This window comes from Mustela lutreola, chromosome 8 (assembly GCF_030435805.1).
Source record: "Mustela lutreola isolate mMusLut2 chromosome 8, mMusLut2.pri, whole genome shotgun sequence".
Taxonomy (NCBI): Eukaryota; Metazoa; Chordata; class Mammalia; order Carnivora; family Mustelidae; genus Mustela; species Mustela lutreola.
Window position 1 is genome coordinate 65557212 of NC_081297.1, and position 27975 is coordinate 65585186.

Below are 27975 nucleotides of genomic sequence, written 5' to 3' on the forward strand. Positions count from 1 at the left end.
CTGTTCCACACAAAGTAAACGCAGTGGAAATATGCACAGAGACTCCTTTTCAAATGACAGTACCCCAGTTAGGTCATCAAATATTTATTGAGAACCTACTGTGGGGCAGGATATTCTGAAAGTTGGAATAACTTGCATCATAGTCTGTTGCTAAATATTTTAGTGTTAATTAGTAAAACTTTTCAACCTTTTAATTCATTCCACCAATATCTTCAGCACAATTTCTGAGTTCTTGGGAATACACATGTGAAAAAAATTGGCAGATCTCTGCCTCATAGAGTCTGTGTTCTAGGAGGGATAGGAAGAAAGAAACAATGAACACAGTAAATAAGTAAAGCATAAAATTCATCAGAACCTGAAGAGTGCATAGGACGGCTATAGGAAAATACTGAGCAAAGTGGAATGAGACTGCTCAGAGGGTGGAGTAGGGGGAGGGTTTGCCATATAAACAAGATGATGGGGTTAGCCTTAATCATACCTGAGATTTGAACAAAGACTTGAAGGTCATGAGGGGTTAGCCAAGTGGTTAACAGTGAGCAGCTGGAACCCAACTCCCGCCCCCCTCCCCAAGCAAGAGTGAGCCCTTAGTGTTCCTGGAAGGAAGAGCAGGGAGGCCAGCTTGGCTGGAAAAGGTAAAGAGTAGAGGATGAGACGGGAGAGGAAACAGGAGCCAGATCTTATGCTTTTTGTAAACCACTGCAAGTCCTGTGAGTTTTACTCTGACATGAGGAGCTAATGTAGGGTTGAAAACATGGAAAAAATATCTGACCTGATTGCCTTTTTAAAAAAGATCACTTTGGGGGTGCCTGGATGGCTCAGTGGGTTAAAGCCTCTGCCTTCGGCTCAGGCCATGATCTCAGGGTCCTGGAATCGAGCCCCTCATTGGGCTCTCTGCTCAAGTGGGGAGCCTGCTTCCTCCTCTCTCTGCCTGCCTCTCTGCCTGCCTCTCTGCCTACTTGTGATCTCTCTCTGTCAAATAAATAAATAAAAATCTTAAAAAAAAAAAAAAGATCACTTTGGTTCTTTGGTTGTTGTGTTGAGAATAGATTACAGTAAGGCACAGGTAGAAGCAGGAAGACATCTTAAGATGATAACTCATTGCCATAATCCTTTTGAGAGATTATGAAGGCTCTGACCAGAGTGGTAGCAGAGGAATTAGTGAAAAGTGGTTAGAGTTGGCTACATTCTATTGATAGGGCCAAAGTCTCACTTGTGAGAGAAAGAGAAGCCAAGGGTTACTCTAGTTTTTAGCCTGAATGAGTGAGAGATGGATTTGCCATCAACAGAGGCAAAAGGCTGAGAATGTGGCAGGCCTGGAGGGTGTTGATATCAAGGGTTGTTTTTGGTCATGTTAAGTCAAGATGTTGATGTCTATGTAGAGGTAGAGATGTCTAGGACACAACTGGATATGAGAGTCTGGATCTCCAAGGAAAGAGATCTGGGTAGAGATAGACATCTAAATGCCATCCTCAAGTCATGACATTGGGTGAGATGTGACTGGAGTGAGTGTGGAAACACGAGAGAAGAGGACCAAGTACTAAACTCTGGGAAAAGAGGAAGAGCCAGCAAAGGACACTGAAAATGAGCAGTCAGTAAGTTAGGAGGAAACCCAAGAGTATGAGATCCTGGAAACAAGGAAAAGGGATGATTAGCAGGGTCAAATGCTACTGACAGGTCAAGAAAGCAGAGAACTCAAAAAGGACCATTTAGCCATATGGAGGTCATTAGTAACCCTAATGAAAATAGTTCAGTGTGGCAATTTAAAAATAATAGGCATTTTATTATTTATTTATTTGTTTATTTATTAAGATTTTATTTATTTATTTGACACAGAGAGAGAGGGAACACAAGCAGGAGGAGTGGGAGAGGGAAAAGCAGGTGCCTCGCTTGAGTAGGCAGCTCAATGTGGGGTTCGATCCCAGGACCCTGGGATCACGACCTGAGCTGAAGACAGATGCTTAACTGACTGAGCCACCCAGGTGCCCCGGCATTTTATTTTTAGATTATACTTCTTATATGATTCATTTAAATACCTTTATTTTCCTTCTCAAGCTCTACCAACTCATATTCAAGCAGCTAGGCCCTGAGGAACTTCAATATGTTTAAGTGCTTTGCAGTCCTGATTACCTTGATTTGGATTCTGGTTTTTGTTTTTGTTTTCTAGCTGTGAGTCCTTAAGCAAATTTTGTAATCTCTCTAAATCTCCTTCTATATAAAATGGGGATAATATATAACTTATATGTAGATACACTGATGTGAGGACTAAATGAGATTTTTTAAAAATACATAGCATATACACACGACAAAACACTAAAATCCACAACTGTTACTGTGGAGGCGATGGTGGCAGAGGACAATATTAGAGATGAGGGTGCATCCTCTTGGAATTTAAAATCATTTTAAGGGGCACCTGGGTGGCTAGATGGGTTAAAGCCTCTGCCTTCAGCTCAGGTCATGATCCCAGAGTCCTGGGATTGAGCCCCGCATTGGGCTCTCTGCTCAGCAGGGAGCCTGCTTCCTCCTTTCTCTCCGTCTCCCTCTCTGCCTCCTTGTGATCTCTGTCTGTCAAATAAATAAAATCTTAAAAAAAAAAAAATAAAATCATTTTAAGCATTGGGAACCATATTTAAGTTTGTTGCCCCCTGCTGGATTGTTTTGGAGGGAAAAAAAAAATCTGAGGGGACAGTTAAAAATTTAACCTTTATATAAATAGGTCTAAAAAATTACAGAGTGAGAAGAGGCAGAAGCCAGTTTTACTTTCTAGTTGAAATGTTCTAGAATCCACCACAGACATGTTGAGTTATTAACAGAGAGCCGCTGCCCTGCCATTTTTGATGATAGAACTTTGGAAGGGCATTTCTCCTTGTTGGGCCCCGGTTCCCGTATGCATTATGAGGGGATTGAACAGTTTCATCTCTGAGGCCTCTTCTAGCCCTGACCTTCCATGATCCTGTGACTTGAGCTCTCTGCTGTACATATGAACTATTCCAAAATGAGCAAAGCTGACTTGGAGGGAGGCCTGCTTCTCCCTCTCCCACTACCCCCACTTCTGTTCCCTCTCTCACTGTCCTTCTCTCTGTTGAATGAATGAATGGATAAATAAATAAATAAATATTTTATTTTTAAAAAATTAGCAAAGTTGAAAAAAATGCTTCATTCAGTCAGGTTTTTTTAAGAATCACCAGTACATTAGATAAATACTTAGAGATGAGGCTCTTGCTGGAGCCTTACAATGCAGGAGACGTGGCATACCTCCTCGGGCTCACCGTCATGTAGTATGTCCACAGAACATTCACAAAGCAGAAAGAATTCAGAGGAAACTGAACCTTTTCTTTTTTCAGTCTGACTGCCACTTTTCATGCTAGGATACCAGTAATGCTAAAGAATTTATTTGTGTCCAGTTACAAATTACATGTTACAATAATAATGGTATGCCTATACTGTGCTCTACAGCAATTTACAGTAAGATAGTTTCTACTTGGCAACAGTGCCATGGAGTTTTCAAAGATGAGTTGTTAACAAAGGTATTTCTTATAGAACCGTGGGAAATAAGGTCCTGAGATTGAAATAACTTACCCTAAACCACAAGAGAGGGAAACTCAGAATAAATGCCTGAAAGGACAGATGCCTCTTTTATTTCTAGGCCCTCCGTTAGCCTGTTTCTGGCACTAGTTCACAAGAAAAGGAAGTCCTAGAAAAGTCACTTACTGAATGTATTGTCTTAAGACAAAGCTACTACTAATATAGCAAGAAAAAGAAGAATTTGTCCTACTTTTAAGACCTCCAGCGGACATCTGGGACTCCTTGCAGTTAAGTGCAACCACCTTCTTTTCAAGCAGTTGCTATTTTTTAAGATCTTATTTATTTATTTGCGAGAAAGAGAGAGGGAGTGTGGGCCCACATGCAGGAACTGGGGCTGGCTGTGACGGGGGTGGGGGGGCAGGGAGCTCTCTGCGGAGCAGGGAGCCCCATGTGGGCCTTGATTCCAGAGCCCTGGGATCATGACCTGAGCTGAAGGCAGCCACTTAACCACCCAGGCACCCCTACAAGCCTAGTTTAAATCTCTGTATTCTGAGGCGGTTTGTTTTTTCTTTTTTCACTCCCTTGTAAATATAGAAGGGCAGATTTATCTTCTAGGTAATATGTTGTTTTCTTTTATGGGGAAAATAATAATTAGATTTTTTAGCTTTCACTTACTGATCTTTATCCTGAAAATATCTGCAACCTTTATATCTTTCTTACACGTTCTTTCAACGTTCTCCTCCCCCTGTTGCCAGAGCAGTATTTTGGACTTCCCCTTCATCGGGGCCTTTTAAGCTAGGTCCATTGGGGGGGGTGTTACCAGAGAAGACTGGCTTTCATTTCTGAAATTGCACATTTTATTCCCACAGACATATCATTTGGCTTGCTCTAATCTGCTTTCATTCAGTGAACATACAGTACTTCAGACTTGTTTCCTCCCAGTGACTAACTGAAAAAACTGAGGAGGTTGTACTTCCACAGTATTTCCACTCAGTGGACCACAGCCAAGCCTTCTCACCTCCTGCTCCTTCTCATCTTTCCTGCAATGAGTAACCACTCCCTCTGTCCCCTGCCCTGCCCCCATCCCTCTAGGACAGGCAGGTTGAATTCTCTTGCAGAAGATTGAAAGGAGCTACTGGACTCAAATTCTTCAATTATCTACATTATTATTCTCTTAAGTGGATCATATCCTGGAGTCTGGAAATCTTCCCTATTTATAGCAGTGTTTACTTAATAATTTTATGTATTCATGTACCTAAAAAAAAACCCCGGCAGCCCAAAGTGGAAGGCCCCTGAGAGTTTTCTTTCCTTGTGATTATAATTTCTTGCCAGCCCCTGAGAGAGTAAGGGATTTACTGGAGACTGTGACTCTCAGGATGATCTTTCCCCTTTGTCTTCTCCTGTCTCCCCATCTGCCTCCTCCTTCTCCCCTCCCAGGACACAGAGCCAAACATTTTTCGGTGCAAGGATTATTCGTTTTTTCTACATAACTGGTACATTAGTACCACAATCCAAGGGGATATCAGTGCATCAATTATATGCAGTTGGGAAAATTGAAAATGAATCAGTCTCATGTTATTCTGGTAGTTTAGCTTGGCTGAAAGCATTCAGCCTCTTCAAATCCTTGGGGTTCTCCCTAATCTGAACCCCTCATGCTTTCATGCTAGTCCCTCTACTCATTGGTCTGCCAGAGCCAATCATCAGAGTTTCAGGATTTTTGTGAACCAGCTGGACATCACGTGGGGAGCTTGAAGTCAGCAGTGGTGGCTATATTTACACCATGGAGGTAAATCAGTGAACACTACTAATTAGGGTCTCACCACACTCCCGGCTAGTTGTTAAACAGGTACACGCACACCATCTGGACTGCCCCTATTTCCACACTGGTCCAAATCCAGCCATTTCTCTTAGTTCTTTTACTCCGGGCATAACAAGATCTTCCCCACTCTGCCCACCCCCATTTCTCAAAGTTGATTCACTCTCTGGCTTCAGGCTGAATCCTTTCCCCACAGCTAACCAAAGCCCAAAAGCCCAGCCTGGCTTCTCCTCCCAGTTCAGCCTTTCAGGGCTATGAAAGGGTTACCTCCTGGTCCTCTGATCCCAATCAACTCTTTCTTTCCCAATCCTTTGATTTCTTGGGTTATAAAAGTCCCCAAATCCTTTACTGCCCTCCTCCCCGGCATCTCCACCAACTAGTACCAGGGTCGCCTTTCTGGGCTTTCACCTCCGGATGGAGGAGTTTACGTGTCTTAAACTATTCACGAGGCAGGGACACTTGTTACCTCCATTTTACAGAAGAGGAAACCGAGGCTCAGGGGATTAAATAACTTACCTAAAGTCACACACTGGCCCACACTGCCTTTAGTTGGCCTTCCTCTCTTGGATCCTCACCCCGTTCCTTAGGAATTCAGTTTTAAGACTCTCATTTCTTTCTTTCTTTCTTTCTTTCTTCTTTTTTTTTTTTTAAGAGATTTTATTTATTTATTTTGACACAGAGAGAGAGAGAGAGAGAGATCACAAGTAGGCAGAGAGGCAGGCAGAGAGAAAGAGAGAAGAAAGCAGGCTCCCCGTCAAGCAGAGAGGCTGATGAGGGCCTCAATCCCAGGACCCTGAGATCATGGGCTTGAGCCGAAGGCAGAGGCTTAACCCACTGAGCCACCCAGGCACACAAGACTCTCATTTCTGAATTACTTTTTCTCTCCAAAAACATTAATATAGAACCACTTTTATATCTATAACTTTAATTACATGTTTTTTCCCCCAAATCATCCAAACATGGAATGATCCCCAAACCTTTCAATTATAAGACACAGTGAAACCTGGTACAGAGTTCTAACATATGTGGCTCTGTACTCACGGGCCTTTACTTTTATAGCATTTTGCTATTTTGACCCTCTAGTCTATGTACTTTTCTCCCTACCCTCTGGCATATTTTGTTCCAATAGAGTCAGGAATATAAGCTATTTAGAAACCCCAAAAGGTCTTTGCTTCTTTCTGATGGATCAAGAGTTCCTCATTTTAGATTACATACTTCTTTGTTTTGGTAAGTTGTAGTCCCTGCTGACCTTGTAAATGGATTATGTGGAACAGCCTGTAACTACAAAAAATCAACTTGCTTACCCTTTTCCTTCAGTGGCTTGGTTTATTTGTACCAAACCCAAGGGACAGAGCCCGGTTCATGTTATTGTGGGAAAAGGAAAGGAGAAGGAAAGAATTCTTTGTGCTCAAAACAAAGAAATTTTACATTCAGAATGCTCTTCCCCTTTACTATGCCTGAAATGACTGACAGTAAACCAAAGTTGTTCCAAGGGAAAAAATAACCTGGAATGTAGGTCACCTAACAAGCTAAGAAACCTGTTCCCTCGATGCCAGTTTGCTCAGTTGCATTAGGGGTTTGGGGGGTGGTTCAAGGCCCCTGGTCAGGGCCCAGATAGCCCGCAATGGGCTGAAAGTTTGTGTGCCCCCAAATTCATATACTGAAATCTTAACCTCCACTGTGATGGAAATAGGTGGGGCTTTTGAAGGTAATTAGGTCATAAGGTGGAGTCCTCCTGAATGGGATTAGTGCCCTTCTAAAAGGATCCTTGAGAGCTCTCTTGTTCTGTGAGGACACAACAATAAAATGGCAGACTGAGAGCCTGATGCAGGGCTCAATCTCAGGACCCTGGGATCATGACCTGAGCCCAAGGCAGAGGCTTTAGCCCACTGAGCCACCCAGGCGCCCTTGGAGGCCTTGTTTTAACTATATCACTTACTAGACTGCTTTCCTCAAGGTGACTTTGTTTGGGGTCTCAGTGTTCTTTTCTGCCACTGAGCTATTGTCAGGCACATGTCTACCCAGACTGGATTCTCTAATACAGAGATTTGAGGATCCAGGGGCGCCTGGCGGGCTCAGTGGGTGGAGCATGCAGTTATTGATCTCAGGACTGGGAGTCTGAGCTCCATGTTGCACGCAGAAAGTACTTAAAAATAAAATCTTAAAAAGTGTTTTCTTTGAGAAAGGGTTGGAAGTCCCTTCCTACTGTGAGATCCTTCTGCATACTGATTCACTCCCTACCTCAGCTCCCCACTTGGATGCCTAATAGGCATTTCACACTCATTATGTCCAAAGCAAGCCCTGGTCTTTCTCTCCTCATCACCCTTGAACCTGCTCCTCCCAAAGTGTTCCTCATCTTAGTATCTACTCCGTTTTTCCAGTTGTTCAGTCCCTGCTCCGCGGGGAGCCTGCTTCCTCCTCTCTCTCTGCCTGCCTCTCTGCCTGTTTGTGATCTCTGTCAAATAAGTAAGTAAAATCTTTAAAAAAAAAAAAACAAAAAATAAAAAAACAAGGCCTCCAGATGCCTGGGTGGCTGTCGGTCAAGTGTCTGCCTTCAGCTTAGGTCATGATCCCGGGGTCCTGGGATCCAGTCCTGCGTGAGGCTCCCTGCTCAGTGGGAGCCCGCTTCTCCCTCTGCCTGCTGCTCCCCCTGCTTGTTCTCTCCGTCTCTCACAAATAAATAAATAAAATATTTAAAATAAATAAATAAAGTAAAACTAAAATAAAACAAAACAAGGCCCCAAGTATGGATGTGGGACCACAGATGGTGCTCCTGCATAAACTGGAACTGGAGACTGGAAGCCCATTAGAGCCTAGACGTCCAAGCCTGTGTGTGAACCTGGCCCAGGAGAGCTGGTTCCTCCGGGAGAGCACGACCACTCTGCCTCACTCTCCCATATCTCCCCACTCTCCCCAGTTTAGAATCCGGAAACCTCCTACGATTCTGGACAGTTTGCGAGCAATTGTAATAGGAGGAGGAGCAAGGTTTGAGAGGTGTTCACAGTGTAGAAACTGGTGTCTAATTGGATCGGGGGAGTGAGAGACATGCAAAGGCTTTGAGCTTTCTCTCTGGAGCCTTAGCGATAATCGTGATAGGAAATACCAGAGGAGGTAGGGGGTTACTTCTGTTTATTTTCTAGATACAAGGCTGAAGTAAGATTGATTTTGGCTTTCCAGTAGCGAGTTCTGGATAACCTTCCGAACATACAAATTGCGAGGGCTAGTTAAGTTGGTAGTGAGTATGGGGATCTGGAGCTCAAGAGGAACTTAAAGGCACCATTGTTCGGGCTTGTCATGACAAACACTAGTAAAATTTCTATGTGATCGACCTTGTAACCCATGTAAATTGTATACATTAACCCATATAAGTAGGTTATTGTGTTTTCCACATTTACAGAGACACAGGAAATTCAGATAATCTCTCAGCTTCCTCAAAGACTTCAACTTCTCATATCCTTCTCTGCCCCACACTACTGTATGATTTCTTTCACTCATCTCTTTTATTCATTTCCCAAGGCTTATCAGCTGCTCCCATTCTCTTCTCTACCTTTAAACTCCTAATCTACTCTTACCTGTCCTCTCCTAGCAGATAACCTATATTCCTAACTTAGTGAGAGGATTAAGGGATCTAATCGGAGCTCCAACAGCTTTGATCTATCCTCAACAAAATGTTTCTTTTCTGTTCCTGATACTACCTGCCCTCTTATCTCATTAGGGTCCCCTCCAATTTTATTAATTCTACTCCCATGTACTTGTGCCCTAGTTTTTATTCCTGCTCACATCCCCTAGGATCTTGCTTTATAAATTAACCCCTTTTCTTGACCCTTCACTCTGTCTACACAGATTAGGACTAAACCACCATAGTGTCATTTCCCGCTTGAGTTACTACCCTGCATCTCTTCCCTTTTATTCACGCTTGTGCTTTACTTTCCATCCTCCCAACTACTTCTTATCTCTAATAAGCATCCCCACCCCATAGACCGCCCCTCAGCATGAATTCAATTTTAAGCATTCAAGTATCCAACTACCACCTCCACTTTTCCAGCAAGAGAATGCCAATTCCAACAATGCTTCTTTAATGGGACTGACAAGCCATCGACCCTTCCGCCTTCCCTTCCGTCCGGTAAAGGACCCTGTCCTTATCCCCTTGTGTCCTCCCATCTCTCCTTTTATGGTCCATCACTATAATTATACTCTTGCTTACACCTGCAACTCCTTTGCTCCATTTTCTTTGTTGTGTTCACTTAGCAAAACCTCAAACCTGATAAAATCTAACCCAGCCTACCCCATGCCTGTGGGCATGGCTGTGGCATGCTGACAGAGCCCTTTAAAATTCATGGCTACGAACCTCCAGTGGGCCTTACAGCAGTCATAGGGTGTTTCCCTCAGTCTCTCCAACTTCCCACTCTCCAAAAAGTCTTTTGCTATCTTCTTCACAATCCTCAACCCCCCCCCGAATTTCCTCCCCATTCCCACTCTTAGTTCACAACTTTGCATCCTGAGAAAATAGATGCAATCAGAAGAGACGGTCCACCAGACCCCGTCAGCTGTTAAAATAAAAATTTAAGACTATGACTCATATAAATATAGAATAAACATATGGCTATGATTTATTAACTAAGAAACAAACAAACAAAAAAAGATAAAGCTGATACAAAGAACATTTGAGGAACAGGAGTTGATATATTTACCAGGAAACATGTTGATAAATATTAGAATAAGACTGCTAGGTTAGATGCAAAAATGGTTAATGCCCGACAAGGCAAAACACAGAACAGAACAAAACCAAACCCCAGAACCTATGAGGTTCTCTTTTCCACAGGACAGACATAATTTGCATTTCTGTCACACAAGAATTGTTTGCATTGTTATAAGTTTTCTGTAGAAACAGAATTGCAAAATATCCTCATCAATAGTAAATAGAAGGGTGCCTGGGTGGCTCAGTGGGTTAAGCCTCTGCCTTCAACTCAGGCCTGATCTCAGGGTCCTAGGATCAAGCCCCGAAACAGGCTCTCTGCTCAGCAGGAAGCCTGCTTCTCCCACTCTCTCTGCTTGTGTTCCCTCTCTCTGTCAAAAAAAAAAAAAAAAAAAAAAGTAAATAGAAAGTGAAGCAAAGGTATGTGCCCCACTAAAATCAGGTAATTCCCAGCGGGCCTGCTCCCCGAGCACAGCTCTTCACTAAAAAGATACCCAATAATCCTGTTTGCCTATTTGGGATGGCTTTTCTTAACAATACACCTGTTTGTGATTTAACCCACATTTTCTAGCCTGTCTTCTAGGTACCAACCTGTCCATGCTCTTCTACAAGGCCAGTCTTTCCACTTGGATATTATGTCCCATTTTTGCCAAGGGTAGTAGTCTACTGATTCTCTTTTCTGTCTCCTGCATCAATTTCCCCTCTATTCACTGCTTTCTTTTAGTATAAGGACATATTCTTCCATCTCCAAAACAGCCTCCCTTGATTTCACTTCTGCCCATGGCTACTATCCTATTTTTCTCCTCAACTTGAAAGCAAAGAAATATCTACAATCACTGCCTCTAGTTTCTCTCCCACCATTCCTTGAACCCGCCGGAATCAGCCTTTAATCATCACCCCTTCTCTAACACTGCTCTTGTCAAGGTTGTCCATGACCTCTACATCCCCAAATCCAACAGTCAGTTCTCACGTTCTCATTTTATTGAACCTATCAGCATCATTTGACACTGCTGATCACTGGGAAGCACTTCACTTTCTTTTCTTTTTTTTAAAGATTTTATTTCTTTATTTGACAGAGAGAGAGAGATCACAAGTAGGCAGAGAGGCAGGCAGAGAAGGAGGGGGAAGCAGGCTCCCTGCTGAGCAGAGAGCCCGAGGAGCGGGGCTTGATCCCAGCACCCTGAGATCATGACCTGAGCCAAAGGCAGAGGCTTTAACCCACTGAGCCATCCAGGTGCCCCAGCACTTCACTTTCTTCATTAGGTTTCCAGGACTCTTCTGGTTTTCTTCCTCGTTGCCCTTTCTCAGTCTCCAATGTTATTTCCCGTTGGTTCTCCTAAACTCTTAATGTCAGGGGCTCAAGGTCTCATTCCTGTCCACCAGCATCTTTGTTGATCTCATCAAGTCTCTTGGTTTATATACTCTCCATACACTGATACACACATATGTCTCCAACTTGAAATGCTTTTTAGAATTCCAGACCTGTATATTCAACTGCCTGTGGGACGTCTCTGCTTGGATATCTGGTAGATTCCTAAACCTAACCTCCTTAACTTTCTGCCTAAACATGCTCTTCCCCAACATCTCAGACAATGGTTATCCATTCTTCCAGCGGCCTGGGCTCCAAACTGGGAGATGTCATTGGCTCTTGTTTTTTTATCACTCCCATCAATCTATCAGCAAATCCAAACTGCTCTACCTTTAAAATATATCTATGGAATGGCCACTTTCCACTCTCTCCACTATAGCCACTTTGGACCAGTGCCAATGTCCCTGCCTCTTCTGCTCCTTCTGACTATCTGCTATCTTCTCCTGGCACAGCAGCCAGAATGATCCTGTTAAAAAAATCAGATCGTAACACTTCTCTACTTAAAGTCTTCTCATGGCTTCCCATCTATGGTAGCTAACTTTGTGATGGCTGCCATCATGTCCTTCATCAGCTGCCAGCCCATTACGGACATATAGCCCAGTCAAGCTTGCTCTCTACCCAGTGTAACCACAGATCTGTTTTCCATCTCTATAAATTTCCATCTCTATAAATTTTCCTTTTCTGGACATTTCATATTAGTAGAATCATATATATGTGTGTGTGTGTGTGTATGTGTATACTTTTGCATCTGTCTTCTTTCCCTTAGCATGTATTTGATGTTAATTCAAGTTGCAGATGTATCGGTATTACATTCATTCTGATTGTTGAACAATATTCCACTATATGAATATAGCATATTTTAAAAAGATTATTTATTTATTTATTTGATAGAGAGAGAGAGAGAGATCACAAGCAGGCAGAGAGGCAGGCAGAAAGAGAGGGGGAAGCAGGCTCCCCGCTGAACAGAGAGCCCCATGCGGGATTCAATCCCAGGACCCTGAGATCATGACCTGAGCCGGAGGTAGAGACTCAACCTTGTGAGCCACCCAGACACCCCGAATATAGCATATTTTGTTTAGTGATGCATCGGCTGATGGACACAGGATGTTAACTGTGGGTTTTTGGTAGATGTCCTTTATCAGATTGAGGAAGTTCCCTTCCACTATTCCTCGTTTGTGAGAGTTTTTATCATGAATGGGTTGGATTTTGTCAAATATTTTTTCTTCGTGTATTAAGATGATCATGTGGGTTTTGTCCTTATTCCTATTATTATGATGTATTACGTTAATTGATCTTGGGATTTTCCACCAACAGTGAATTCCTGGGGTAAGTCCTATTTGGCAATGGTACATAATCCTTTTCATATGTTGTTGGATTCAGTTTGCTAGTATTTTGTTGAGGATTTTTACATCAATATTCATAAAATATATTGAAGTGCAGTTTTCTTCTAGTCTTTGGCTTTGGTATCAGGATAATACCAGCCTTATAAAATGAACTGGGAAGTATTCCTTACTCTATTTTCTGAAATTGTAAAGTATTGGTATTATTTCTTTTTTAAACCTTTTTTTTTTTTTTTTTAAAGATTTTATTTATTTATTTGACAGAGAGAGATCACAGCAGACAGAGAGGCAGGCAGAGAGAGAGAGAGGGAAGCAGGCTCCCTGCTGAGCAGAGAGTCCGATGCGGGACTCGATCCCAAGACCCTGAGATCATGACCTGAGCCGAAGGCAGCGGCTCAACCCACTGAGCCACCCAGGTGCCCCTCTTTTTTAAACCTTTAATAGGATTCACAAGTGAAACCATCTGGGATTGGGCTCTTCCTGTGGAAAGATTTTAGAATATTAATTCTTTTTTTTTTTTACTTGATGTAAGTATTATTCAGATTTTCTCTTTGTTTTGAATTGGTATTGGTAATTTTTGTCTTCCTAGGAATTTTTCCATTTCATTTAAATTGTCTTTTTGGTATAAAATTGTTCATAATATACCCTTACAAAAAATTTAATTCTTAAAGGGTAGGCACTGATGTTTTTCACTCCAGATATTGGTAGTTTGTGTCTCCTCTCTCCCTTTTTCCTTGGTAAATCTACCTAAAAGTTTACAAAAAACAACATACCTTGTTGCTCTTTTCAAAGAACCAACTTTGGGCTCATTTATTTTTTATATTGTTCTCCTGTTTTGTTTTTTTTTTTTTAAGATTTTATTTATTTATTTGACAAAAAGAGATCATAAGTAGGCAGAGAAGCAGGCATAGAGAGAGGAGGAAGCGGGCTGCGCAGAGAGCCCGATGTGGCGTTTGTTCGATCCCAGGACCCTGGGATCATGACCTGAGCTGAAGGCAGAGGCTTTAACTCACTGAGCCACCCAGACACCCCATGTTTTCCTGTTTTTTATTTTATTGATTTCTGTTCTAACCTTTATTTCCCCTTTTCTGCTTGCCTTGGGTTTAGTTGCTTTTCTTATTTATTACTTTCTTTTTTTTTTCTTTTAATTTTTTACTTTCTTGAGGTAGGAATTTAGGCTATCGATTTGAAAACTTCTTTTCTGACATAGGTCTCCCTCAAAGCATTTCTTAGCTGAATTCCATAAATTTTGGTATGTTGCATTTTCACTTTTACTCAGTTCAAAATATTTTTAAGTTTCCCTGGTGGTATCTTCAACCCACGGACTTTTTAGAAATCTACTTAATTTCCAAATATTTTGGGATTTCCCATATTTCTCTCTGTTACTGATTTCTAATTTAATTCTACTTTAGTCAGAGAACATAGTTTGTGTGATTTGAATTTTTAAAATTTGAATTACTTTAAATTTATTGAACAATTATTTTGTCTCCTAACATATGATCTATTCTGGAGAATGTTCCATGTGTGCTTAATCGGCTGTCTATTCAGCAGTTGTCAATCAGAGCTCTATAGATAGTTTAGGCCAAGTTCATTGATAGTGCTGCTCAAGTCTTCGAGATCCTCACTGATTTTCTATGTAGTTGTTCCATCCATAATTGAGAGTAGAGCATTAAGTCTCCCATCTCCTGTTTTTCTTTCATGTATTTTGCAGATCTGTTATGTACATATGTATAATTATTATATCTTCCTGATGTATTGATCTCTTAATCATTATTAAACGTCCCTCTGTCTCCAGTAGTTTTGTTTTTTTTTGGTCTTAAGTCTGTTTTGTCTGATTTTATTTATTTATTTTTAAAAAAGATTTTATTTATTTTTTTTCTTTTTTTTTTAAGATTTTTATTTATTTATTTGACAGAGAGAAATTACAAGTACACTGAGAGGCAGGCAGAGAGAGAGAGAAGGAAGCAGGCTCCCTGCTGAGCAGAGAGCCCGATGCGGGACTCGATCCCAGGACCCTGAGATCATGACCTGAGCCGAAGGCAGCGGCTTAACCCACTGAGCCACCCAGGTGCCCCAAAAAAGATTTTATTTATTTATTTGTCAGAGAGAGAGCGAGCGAGAGAGAGCACAGGCAGACAGAGTGGCAGGCAGAGTCAGAGGGAGAAGCAGGCTCCCTGCGGAGCAAGGAGCCCGATGTGGGACTCGATCCCAGGATGCTGGGATCATGACCTGAGCTAAAGGCAGCTGCTTAACCAACTGAGCCACCCAGGTGCCCCTGTTTTGTCTGATTTTAATATAGTTACCCTGGCTCTCCTTTAGTTACTATATTCATAGTAAAATCTTTTTTCATCCTTTTCTTTTAATCTATTGATGTCATAGAAGCTAAGGTGTCTCTTACAGACATCTTATAGTTGGATTTTAATTTTTTATCAAGTCTGCCAATTTCTGCTTTTGATTGAGATGTTTAGACCTTTCACAATTAATGTAATTATTGATGTGATTTGCTTACATTTACTATTTTGGTATTTGTTTTTTTTTTCTTTTTTTTTTTTTTAAGATTTATTTATTTGACTGACAGAGATCACAAGTAGGCAGAGCAGCAGGCAGAGAGAGAAGCGGGGAAGCAGGCTCCCTGGTGAGCAGAGAGCCTGATGTGGGGCTCCATCCCAGAACCCTGGGATCATGACCTGAGCCGAAGGCAGAGGCTTAACCACTGAGCCACCCACGCACCCGACCTCTCTTCCTCCTTGACTGCCACTTTTTGTGTTGAATATTTTTAGTGTGCCATTTAGTTCTTATGTAGATTTTTTAAACATATATTTTTAGTTATTTTCTTAATGGTTACTATATGGATTATGATACACATCTTAATTTAATATTATCTGTTTTAGACTCACACTAACTTAATTTCAGTAAAATGTAGAAACTGTTCCAATGTAACTCTCTCTTGCCCTCTTTTGTGCTATTATTATATATCTCACATCTTTATAATAATTAATATTAGTTATATTTACATTATTTGTTATTATCAGATATATTACATGCATATGTTATAACCCATCAACATAGTGTTATAATTATTGCCTTATATAAATTCTTATCTTTTAAAGAAGTTTTGGAAATAAGAAAATATATATTTATAGAGTCTCTATACTAATCCATAAATTTACTAGCTCCAGTGCTTTTCATTTCCTCCTGTGGATTTGAGTTACCATCTGGTGTCCTTTCCTATTAGTTTGAAGGACCCCCTTTAGCATATCTTGTCGGGTAGCTCTACTAGAGACAGACAAACTTGCTCAGATTTTTTTTATCTGGAAATTTTTGTTGGATATAGAATTCTTGGGTGATAGTCCTCTTTTTCACACTTTGAATATGCAATTCCACTGCCTTCCAGCCTCCGTCGTTTCAAGTGAGTTTTATATATATATACATATATATGGCATATAGACATATATATGGCATATAGACATATCTATAGATAGATGTTCCATTGTACATGATGGTGGTTTTTCTCTTGATGCTTCCTAAGATTTTCTTTCTGTTGTTGGCTTTAAATAGTTTGTATCTTGAATTTAGGTGCGGATCTCTTTATAGTTCCCCTAATTGGGTTTCTTGAGCTACTTGGATATATAAGTTGATGTTTTTCATCAAACTTGCCAAATTTGAGGGCATTATTTCTTCAAAATTTTCCTGACCCTTTCTTTTTTCTCCCTTTACACATATGTTGTTGTTATTACTTTAAAGATTTATTTATCTGGGGGAGAGACAGCATGCACATGTGAGGGGGAGGAGAGAGGAAGGGGGAAAGTCATAAACAGTCTCCCTGCTGAGGGCAGAGCCCAAGGTGGGGCTCCGTCTCATGACCCTGAGATCATGACCTGAGCCAAAACCAAGAATTGAATGTTAACTGACTGCGCCACCCAGGCACCCCCCCCCCCCCTTACACATATATTGGTACGTAAGATGTGTTCTCACAGGTCTCTGAGGCTCTATTCATTTTTCTTCAGTTTTTATTCTTTCTCTTCTTCAGTGACCTCTCTTCTAGTTCGCTGATTCTTTTCTTCTGCCATCTTGAATCTGCTTCTGAGCCCTTCTAATAAATTTTTAGTTTCAGCTATTGCTTATTTTCTCTTCTAGAAAGTACATGAAAAATCCTTAATAGTTTCCTTATTATGCATCTTTATTGATTCATTATTGTCCTACTTCTTTTTTTAAGGTTTTATTTATTTATTTGACAGTGAGAGAGGGAACACAAACAGGGGGAGTGGAGTAGGAGAGGGAGAAGCAGGCTTTCCACTGAGCAGGGAGCCTGATGTGGGCCTCAATCCCAGGACTCGGGATCGTCAACTGAGCCAAAGGCAGGTGCTTACTGACTGAGCCACCCAGGCGCCCCTATTGTTGTACTTCTTTTGATTCTTTAAACATGATTTCTTTTAGTTCTTTGAGCATACTTATAATAACTGCTTTGACGTCTTTGCCTGTTAAATCTAACTTCTGGGGACACTTAGATTCTATTAACTTCTGCCTTTCCTGAGAATGAGTCATACTTTCCTCTCTTTGCATATTTTACTGAAAACTGGATTTTAAAAATAATATATTGTAGCAACTCGATCCTGATTTTCTCTCTTAAGGCTGTCTTTTGTGTCATGCATTTAGTAATTTGCCTAGGTTAAACCTATGAAATATGTCTCTCGGAAATGTGTGGCTGCTCCTATCTCTGCTTTTTTCTTGTTTTTATTTTTGTCTGGCTTCACAGGGGTCACCTCTGTGTCTAATTAACCCCAGGGTCAGCCAATCATGGGATGGAAATTATGCTCAAACACCTCAAACCAAAAGGCTTCCGTCCTCTGATAATGAATTTGTGTAGGGGTAGGGGAGCACATTCAAAGTTCAGGTTTTTACTTTTTACTTTCCATTGGGCCCTTTCACAGTTCCTCTATGCATTAATCTTCAAGGTCAGCTAGGAGTATGTTGTGATCTTGGTCCCTCTGTTCTCAGCTGTAAATGTGTACAGTATCATCCAAGAACACACTTGCTCCACCACAACTATAACCTCAGGGTAGTAGAACCATTGGCCTGCTCCTGCTCCAAGTCAAGCAAGTCCTCTTTGGCTGTGGCAGCAAAGCTGCCAGTCCTATGGCATCTCCCCACCTCGGGAAAATCTCCAGGTGACTGGGCTGAGTGCAGGGCTGGAAAATGGGAGCATCCCCAGACAAGGGTGCCACAGATTCCCACTGTCAGTACTGAGTTTTAGCAGTTCTTCTAGCAAAAACACTCCTCTTATTGTTACATACCTTTGATCTACCTCTACAGTGCTAAAAATGGTTGTTTTCTCCATTTTTTCTAGCTTTGTAATGGCTTTTTAAGGGAGAGGATTTGCCAGAGCCAGAAGTCCCATCTTCCTCAACAAATATTTGATGAGTAATAAGTGACTAAACACGGTGTAATCTGTCTGCTACCTCTACCACCCTACTGCAGCTGTCCCGCAAAAACCATCAGTTGCCTCGCAGGCACTGAAACAGGTTCTGAGTAAGGCAAACCTGGGTTGAATTCCAGTTCTGCCACTTAGTAATTGTGCACTTGGCCAGTGTACTTATATTCTCCAAGTTTTGTTTCTTCTTTTGCTCAATGGCTAAAATCGTGCCTAAGGTGTTATTGTGAGGACAGTGGGATCTGAGTAAGCATTGAGGTGGACACTCCAGGGTTCTTTCCAACAGTGTTTGTCAGGAGGCCTGAGGTCCTGTGCAGCCTGAGTCTGGAAATGCCTCTTGAACTTTATTATAGCCTTTACACTCAATGGACACATAGCTGGTGGGAATGCAAGGATAAGATCACGAAAATTCTTTGAGACTGAATCTGTTATACACAACTGAAAGGTATTATTATGCCTTATTATGCTGTTCTTTGGGAACTTTTTAAAATCCCTCCCTCTGGGAATTTTGGGGTATAGTAGAAATAGGGAAGCTACGGAAATTACTTCTCTGACTTCTTTCATCCTGGACATTTTAACCATGAAACTGTTGATAGTTTCTGAAAGATTAGGACTATAGATGTAAATCCTTCTTAATAAGAAACTCTTACATTTTTAGGTATTCCTTCTTCTAAGAAATGAAGGATGTGGCCCCCCAAATCAGAAAAAAACACATAAACTTGGCGGTTAAGGATGGAGAAGAGAGAACATGACCGAACAGAATGCTTGGAATTTGAAATAAAAATAGTGTGGGGAGGCCATCACCATTTAGGGCCTTGCTGAAAGTTCAGTTCTTTCTGCAGGAAATGCACGTTTAAAAACAGAATAAAAAACAATTGTTCTGGGGCACATGGGTGGCTCAGTGGGTTAAAGCCTCTGCCTTTGGCTGGGGTCATGGTCCCAGGGTCCTGGGATCAAGCCCCGCATCAGGCTTTCTGCTCAGTGGGGAGCCTGCTTCCCCCCACCCCCCTCCCGTCTCTGCCTGCCTCTCTGCCTACTTGTTATCTCTGTCTGTCAAATAAATAAATAAAATCTTTTTAAAAAATTGCTCTCTCCATATTCTTTAAAATTTCTTCCTTATTGGCCTTCCTTTAATTAGTGATACACTATTCACTCCTATTATTCACTACTGTTACTTGATTTTCTTGTCTGCCGCTCTCCAGTGGCAGGGGTGGTACTTTTGTGGATCCACCTATGCTTGGTATGGTCCCTTCCTATGACCTACAGTCAATGATTATGCTCACTTTCACCCCCTTACTCAAAAACCTTCAGTGCTTCTCCACGGAGCTTAAAAGTGGTCCTCAGATTTTTTTTTTTTTTTGATTGAATGCACTTATCAGTAAACTAATGCTTACATATCCTCTTATAGACACACATGTAATTTATTTTAAAACTATATTTCTACCTTAAAGCATAAGCATCTACCAATATAGAAAGTTTAAGAGGAAGGCATAAAAAAAGTATAAATAGAATCTGTAATATTTTCTCTCTGTACCCTGCATACTCTACTCTTGAGACCACAGGTCTGTAGGATAAAATCCAGGTTCTTTAAAACCACAGCTTTCAACCTGGGGTTTGTTGATCCTTGAATAACATGGGTTTGAACTGCACAGGTCCACTGACCTGTGAATTTTGTCTCAGTACAGTACTGTAAATGTATTTGCCCTTTCTTATGTTTTCTTAATAATACTTTTTTTCTCTAGCTACCTATACCATAAGAATACAGTACATAATACATTTAACATACAAAATATGTATGTTATCATATATCAAATATAGTCAATGCTCTATGTTATCAGTAAAACTTCTGGTCAACAGTAGGCTACCAGTTAAGTTTTGGGGGAGTTTAAAAATTATAAAGGGATTTTCAATGGCATGGGGGAGTTGGTGCTCCTAACCCTGCCTTGTTCAAGAGCCAACTGTATATACTGTAGATAGTATAGTATTAAGGTAAATTTCCAGATTCTGACTACAAAATGTACCCTCTCCTGAGAGTGATCTGCCTGCGAATGGCTGGCATTGAGCTGATTTCTTTTTTCTATCTCCCCTTTCCCAATTGCTCAGGCCCTTCTCAACAGAAAGCCACTCCTGAGCCATAGGAATTGTGCTTTGTCCCCCAAAGAAGGCACCGTCTGAGAATGCACTATACTTGAGGGAAAATTTCTTGAGAGCCACATAAGAAACACTGATAGGGCAGCACACCCTGGACAAATACTGGCAAACCTCTGGGCTGCGAACAATGGCTACTTTTGAATTAGAAGTCACAAATGACACAAAAATAGACTCAAAATGGATGAAGGACCTCAATGTGCGAAAGGAATCCATCAAAATCCTTTAGGAGAACACAGGCAGCAACCTCTTCGACCTCAGCCGCAGCAACATCTTCCTAGGAACATCGCCAAAGGCAAGGGAAGCAAGGGCAAAAATGAACTATTGGGATTTCATCAAGATCAAAAGCTTTTGCACAGCAAAGGAAACAGTTAACAAAATCAAAAGACAACTGACAGAATGGGAGAAGATATTTGCAAATGACATATCAGATAAAGGACTAGTGTCCAAAATCTATAAAGAACTTAGCAAACTCAACACCCAAAGAACAAATAATCCAATCAAGAAATGGGCAGAGGACATGAACAGACATTTCTGCAAAGAAGACATCCAGATGGCCAACAGACACATGAAAAAGTGCTCCATATCACTCGGCATCAGGGAAATACAAATCAAAACCACAATGAGATATCACCTCACACCAGTCAGAATGGCTAAAATCAACAAGTCAGGAAATGACAGATGCTGGCGAGGATGCGGAGAAAGGGGAACCCTCCTACACTCTTGGTGGGAATGCAAGCTGGTGAACCACTCTGTAAAACAGCATGGAGGTTCCTCAAAATGTTGAAAATAGAACTTCCCTATGACCCAGCAATTGCACTACTGGGTATTTACCCTAAAGATACAAACGTAGTGATCCAAAGGGGCACGTGCACCCGAATGTTTATAGCAGCAATGTCCACAATAGCCAAACTATGGAAAGAACCTAGATGTCCATCAACAGATGAATGGATAAAGAAGATGTGGTATATATACACAATGGAATACTATGCAGCCATCAAAAGAAATGAAATCTTGCCATTTGCGACAACATGGATGGAACTAGAGCGTATCATGCTTAGCGAAATAAGTCAAGCAGAGAAAGACAACTATCATATGATCTCCCTGATATGAGGAAGTGGTGATGCAACATGGGGGCTTAAGTGAGTAGAAGAAGAATCAATGAAACAAGATGGAATTGGGAGGGAGACAAACCATAAGTGACTCTTAATCTCACAAAACAAACTGAGGGTTGCTGGGGGGAGGGGGGTTGGGAGAAGGGGGTGGGATTATGGACATTGGGGAGGGTACGTGCTTTGGTGAGTGCTGTGAAGTGTGTAAACCTGGTGATTCACACACCTGTACCCCTGGGGATAAAAATATATGTTTATAAAAAATAAAAATATTTAAAAAAAAAAGAAGTCACAAATGAGGTGGTGGAAGACCTTGTAGGAATATAGCATTTAAAATTTTGGGATGCCTGGGTGGCTCAGTTGGTTAAGCAGCTGCCTTCGGCTCAGGTCATGATCCCATCGTCCTGGGATCGAGTCCCACATCGGGCTCCTTGCTCCGCAGGGAGCCTGCTTCTCCCTCTGACTCTGCCTTCCACTCTGTCTGCCTGTGCTCGCTCTCACTCTTTCTCTCTCACAAATAAATAAATAAAATCTTTTAAAAAAATAAATAAATACATAAAAATTTTTGGTACAATTTATTTATGTATTTAAAGTTGCGCAGGGAGAGGAATAGAGGGAAAGAAATCTCAAGCAGAATCTGTGCTGAGCGTAGAGCCTGACGCAGGGCTCGATCCCACAACCCTGGGGATCACAACCTGAGCCAAAACTAGGAGTTGGCTGCTCAACTAACTATACCACCCAGGCGCTCTGGAATATACTGTTTTAAATTAGAAAATGAAGCTAAACTTTTTCTGACAGAAAATGAGTGTTTAACTGAGTGGTTTAACCATGGAGGTTGGTTTTGCCAATTAAGTGATATTCCACAAGTGGACTGGGCTAGATCCAAGGCTCCATATTTTTGATGAAAATATGCAAAGCACTTACCCGATACACAATACACCAGAAATTTCAACATCTGCAGCTATTTCATCTTCCCACAACCACTGCCTTAAATTAAAATTCACAATATTCACAACCATGCTTTTTGTCTCTCCTTTCAGTCCCTCTCAAGCTTCAGCCAAACCACAGTTATGCTCCTAGGCACTCTTCCAGGTCTATATCTTCGTATGTGTTCATGTCAGTTCCTCCCTCAGAAATACCCTTCCCTCCCACCTCCGTGTGTTGAGTTCCTACCTAACAGCTGCTTGATCTGAGCACTAATTAGGTACTGAGGATGGAAAATGAACAGAATGATAATCGTGGCCCTGTTTTTATAGAATGTCAGAGTCTAGTATGGGAGACAGATAAGCAGTGACAATATAATATTACAGAGCTATGATGGGGAACTGTGAGGTTCTGGGAACTCATCAGGACCACAATCTCTTCCCCTGGGGGTCAAGGAAGTCTCAGAGGAAGTGACCAGAAAGCCAAGACCCACTTATGAGGTGTTAGCCTGACATTTTGAAGGATGGGCAAAGAAGAGGACTGATCTATTCTGAGAGAACAAAAAATGAGCTTAATTGACAGTGTCAAGGCAGTTCCTCTGTGAAGTTAGGATTCTGAACAGGAGAGACACATCTACCTAACTGTGGGGTCCAGACAGAAATTTCTACCAAGTTTAATCTGTTTCATATTCTTGAGAGATCGGTCACATTTTCTCAAGAGCCCAATTTAGAATAGACTGAAAGTCAAGGGAGAGGTCATCCCTGTAAAAATTTTCCCTTGCTTTTTTTCCAAAAACAAAATATTTGAACCCTGGGCCCAATTGCTCAGGGAATGGGCAGGCTTTTTATATTAGGTTCACCAGAAATAGTGCTAAATGAATACTCTTGGGAGGTCTGGTAAAGAAAGTGACAGGTGGTTTATATATGCGACTCCAAGTGTGGGGCACCCTCCAAACAAATATGGAAATAAGGAAAAACACAGAAGAGAAAACATTCAGTTTTCAGTGACTACCTTGTGCCACAACAGAGGAGAGACTGTGAGGGCTTAAGGTATCTGGTTCCTCACTGCTCCACCTCTGATCCTCTCCCTCACTGTCCTGAGCCAGAGGCCATGACAGCAGCTTCACTAAGGGACATTCAACTCTCTGCTTCATACCCCCACTCACAGTACTGATGTGTCAGCAAGCAATTTAAGTCTATGAAAGACTCTCCTCTACAAATACATTAGTAGAGGAAAGGTATGATGGATGTAGCCATCAGCCATCTGATCCTTTCCATACTCGTCACAGTCTGGTACCCAGTAACTATTCGTTCATTCAAAACAGAAAATATACTCAGTTTGCTAGTTCTCTGTTACAGTCCACCCACGTATCGTTGCAATGGATTTTTTTATTTTCTTTCTCATCTGCTTTCTTAATTGTGTATCTTCTTCAATTACCCATGTGAAGGGTAAACATTTTCTCCACGAAACTATTGACTGTGGCAGTAGAATCAGGTAAGTTTCAGCCACGAGGGCTTAGTTATCAAAGCACCAAAGGATATCATTAAAAAACAGACTGTGTGGAAATCACATGATATTCACCCCAAGGACTACATAACCAGTGACGTTCCTATAGATGAGATTGTTGGTAAAGCTACTTCATCTTTCAGGAAAACCATTATAAACTTATCCCAGAACACAAAAATTCCATTTTTGCTACAAAGTTATTATCCGTCTCAGGAGAGTCACAAATATATGTGCTAACATTTTTCCATTAGAAATGTTTCCTATCAGTGATACCATGTTTTTCCAGATGGGTGGGCCAACAGTCATTCTGCTCTAAAACTGCTATCAGACTTCCAAGCAGTTTCTGATTATGGCCTTTAGCAAAGTTCGCAACAAAGGTGAATGCAGGTTTGTGCAGAAGTGTGTATACAAATGCATTTGCAAATGGGTTTAGACTTTTGGGTGAAAGGGGCCTGAAGTCTCCTAAATAGGAAAATCTTCAAGTAAATCAGAACTGACTCAAGAGTTTGGAAAATGGTATAGGGCTCACTGACTTTATATGAAACCACAGCCAGGCCACATTTTAACACGTCCCCACTCTCAGATTAATTTTATGTCTGTCACCCTCTTCACCTTTGAAATTCTTTCCATTCAGCAAAATTCAGGAGAACAAATACATTTTGACCTCTGTTCCTGATACTTCCCTGTGTGCCTTGATGAAAAATACAGTTTTAGTTTTCAGCGCTGCACGTGAAAGGGGTGGGGGTGTAATGAAATTAATTATGCCTCCTTCTTTTCCCTGAAGCCCCAGGCTTTCCTAAGAGAACACCCAGATACTGCGCGCCAATACATTGAGACCCGAGGGCTCCTCAAAACAGATGTTGTCTGGTTTCTTGCAGAGGGTCAGTTTAGTCTCTTTTTAAATAAGCAGATCTGCATGTGAACGCTACCTTGGTGCGGGAGCCTGTCCTGGCCTTCTTCGCCGGGGACGCCTCGCCTCCCGGGGCAGGACCTTGCAGTGGCGCGGCGCGTCCAGCAGATGGAGCCGCAGCTGAATTTTCGTGAGCCGCTCTCTACACGGAAGGAGTCTGGAATAAACAGGAAGGGGATTTTTTTTTTTTTTAAAATCATCCTACTTTTTAACAAATATTGCCTTCTTCGTCAGGTCAGAGGCTCTTTTTATTTGACTAAGTTGACGTGCATTTAAAGTTTAAAAAATCAGTGATTACGCAATCCCCAATACAGGCTTTTGTTTTTTGGGTTTTTTTTAGGATTTCCTTTCTTTCGAGGGACCCAAAAATCACATTTTTAGTAGTATCAACTATCACAAGGGCATGGTGGTTGAGAAACGTCAGCAGGCAGCGATGGGTAGAGAAAAGCTACCGCAACAGGACACGACAAAAGAGCGGGACCGGGCGGCCTCCGCAGGCCGCGGCGGAAGTGAGCTCCGCGAGGGGCGGGGCGGGGCGGTGGCCGCGGGCGCCGCGAAACACAGCGCCGCCTGCCGGTGAAAAGGGGGAGAGCACGGATCTCGCCAGAGGCTGTGGCGTCGCTACCCAGTCGGCTTAGACCGAGCCCGGATTCCGAAGTCCGTTGCACTCAGGATGCCGCGCGATATACCCCCTACCCAGCGAGACCGAAAGTGATGGGCAAAACCCGAGCAGCCTTTCTATCGAGAAGAGAAACGTGCAGGCCCGTTATGGTTTTGGGAAACAATGTTTCGAGGGGCTTGGCTGGTTTTAATGCTTCCTAAAGCCTGAAAGGATGATTGTTATTTAAGATAATCCCAAAGAAGAGAGAAAATAGAAACCCTATCGGAGCTCATTTTGATTTATCCCATCCTGTTTTCAGTTATTTACAAAATATTATAAATGGTTATCAGAATCAAATTGGAAAAAACGGGCAAGACCCTGGGTTTCAAGGTGAATGCACTTATCATTTCCCATAACGGCCCCTCATTTTTATTCCAGGATTGTTGCAGTGGTGTTTCTTGAGTCCCTCCTCCTCTCCCCACTTCCCTTTTCGCTTCACTCATTTGACAGGAGCCTCCGCAATCATCTGCTTAGAACACGTCAGCATCATCCACTGGGAGAGAATCGTGGCACCACCTTTCTCCCCCCTATGGCTGAAGCCCAGAGAAAGATGACAGGCTGCGCTGCTGCTCTCAAGCCAGCGCGATTGCTGGGAACTGTAACCTGCAAGATGATGCCAAAGGGCAGCTTCCTCTCTTTTTATGCTGCAAGGAACTTTATGTTGCCCTTCATTAGCTGATGCTTTCTCCCCAGAGCCCTGTCCTTCAATTGCCCAAATGATGTGCTAAGTCCCTTCCACTTGCAGCAAAGATTCCATACATTAAGTGTAAAAATCACCCATTTCTGTTTTTCTTCCAGTAAGGGAGTAAAGACCCATAGGTGGAACGGTGTCCTTTAGATTAGCCATGCTGTTTATCGGGTCCCTGTTCTCTGACATGAAAATTCACACCTCTCATCAGGGTATAGCTGTAGGCATAAATTACAGGCTCTGGTTCAAAACAGGACCCTCTCCTTCTCCCAGTAGCATCAGAAACACACTAATTAGGGACCTAATTAGAACACAAGGCTTCTTGAGGGTCCTGGAGAAGGAAGGTTGGGCCCCCAAGTCCTGTACTGCTGACTTGGGCTGCAGTCACAACTGGCTAGGTTCACAGCCTGGATCCAACCAGGTGAGCATGGAGAGCTCAGTGTTTGGAACACAAAGGAGAGCAATGAATATATAGTAACTTTGTGAATCAGGGACAAAATCCAAGAGGAAGCCCGGCATTTTGTTTATCAGCAGAGAAAGGGAAGTAAAGGAGGGAATGTCTCCTTAAATGTTACTGTGTTATGAAAGTGTCTTCTGGGGAGAGGATCCATGAACAGGGCAGCTGATAACACTAATACTGTTCAGGTAGTTCTCCCCACATCTCCAGGACTGCTGAACCAAGTGTAATGGGGAGGGATACAGCTCCGAGCCTTTCCGGCTGCGATCAGAGGGAGTTGGCTCAGACAAAGCAAAGCAGCTTCTCTCTTGGTTCTCTTTGTTCTTCCTTGGAAAATGGGCTCTCTCTCAGGTCTCATACACCAGCTGCTTTCGCCTCTGGTACAAGGGCAAAATAAAGTAATTGCTACTAATTATTTGGACAGCATATTTCTGGAGCCCTGAACTCTTTGGAAATGCAGGACTAAATTATTTTTAGAATTCTAATGTGCTATAAATTGCTATAAATTTTTATTTTGCATTTTTAGGCAAAAATTTCAGAGAGGGGCCCTTCTCCATCAAATAAAAATAAAAATGCTGCCTTCAAAAGGGGTAATGGAGGCAGAGTGCTTTGAATCCCACTTAACCTAATAACTACATGTCCTGCACCTTATGCTTCAGAAGCTCTTTCTCACAGAGCTTATGATTTAACGAGCAAATTCTTTGTCTGCTAAGAAATCACTTCAGCAGGAAAAGGGCTCTCTGACAAACCACACCTTTTTATACCATAAATGACTTATTTCTAGTAAGAATGATTTAACATAGCTCTTTTCAAAGTAAAAACATTCAGAATTTTCTATCCCAGATATAAGCATGGAATTAAGACAAAGAGTGCTTGTCTTAGAAATAGGCAGGCCACTCCCCAAGCCCTCAGGGCCCTCAGAGCATCTGCTGCCTGGACTGATTCTTTTTTTTTTTTTTTTTTTTTAAAGATTTTATTTATTTATTTGAGAGAGAGACAGTGAGAGAGAGCATGAACGAGGAGAAGGTCAGAGAGCGAAGCAGACTCCCCATGGAGCTGGGAGCCCGATGCGGGACTCGATCCCGGGACTCCAGGATCATGACCTGAGCCGAAGGCAGTCGTCCAACCAACTGAGCCACCCAGGCGTCCCTGCCTGGACTGATTCTTAAATCAAAAGCCACACATGGCTTCTGTGCTTGACAGCTGAGGTGGCCTTCGATGTCCAGTGTGGGCTGGCTGGAATGGGTTCACATGCACAACAGAAAATGGGCTCTGTGCGTCAAGAGAAAGCTTACTGGGCTGAGAAGGGCTAGGGTGATGTTTGGAAATACTGTCAGTTTACTTCTTGGGAATCCCCCCACCCCAAAGTAAGTACTTTCAGTCCCTTTATGTGGC

General features: G+C 42.0%; 1 protein-coding gene across 1 annotated transcript in view; it reads right to left on the reverse strand.

The window, feature by feature from the left end:
* The window catches only part of LOC131838806 (tubulin alpha-1C chain), a 32316-nt gene extending 7398 nt beyond the window's left edge, over window positions 1-24918 (reverse strand). The window contains exon 1 of the mRNA XM_059185464.1: window positions 24794-24918. The gene's annotated coding sequence lies outside the window, so the exon portion shown is untranslated. The remainder of the gene's footprint in view (window positions 1-24793) is intronic.
* Window positions 24919-27975: the final 3057 nt, after the last annotated feature.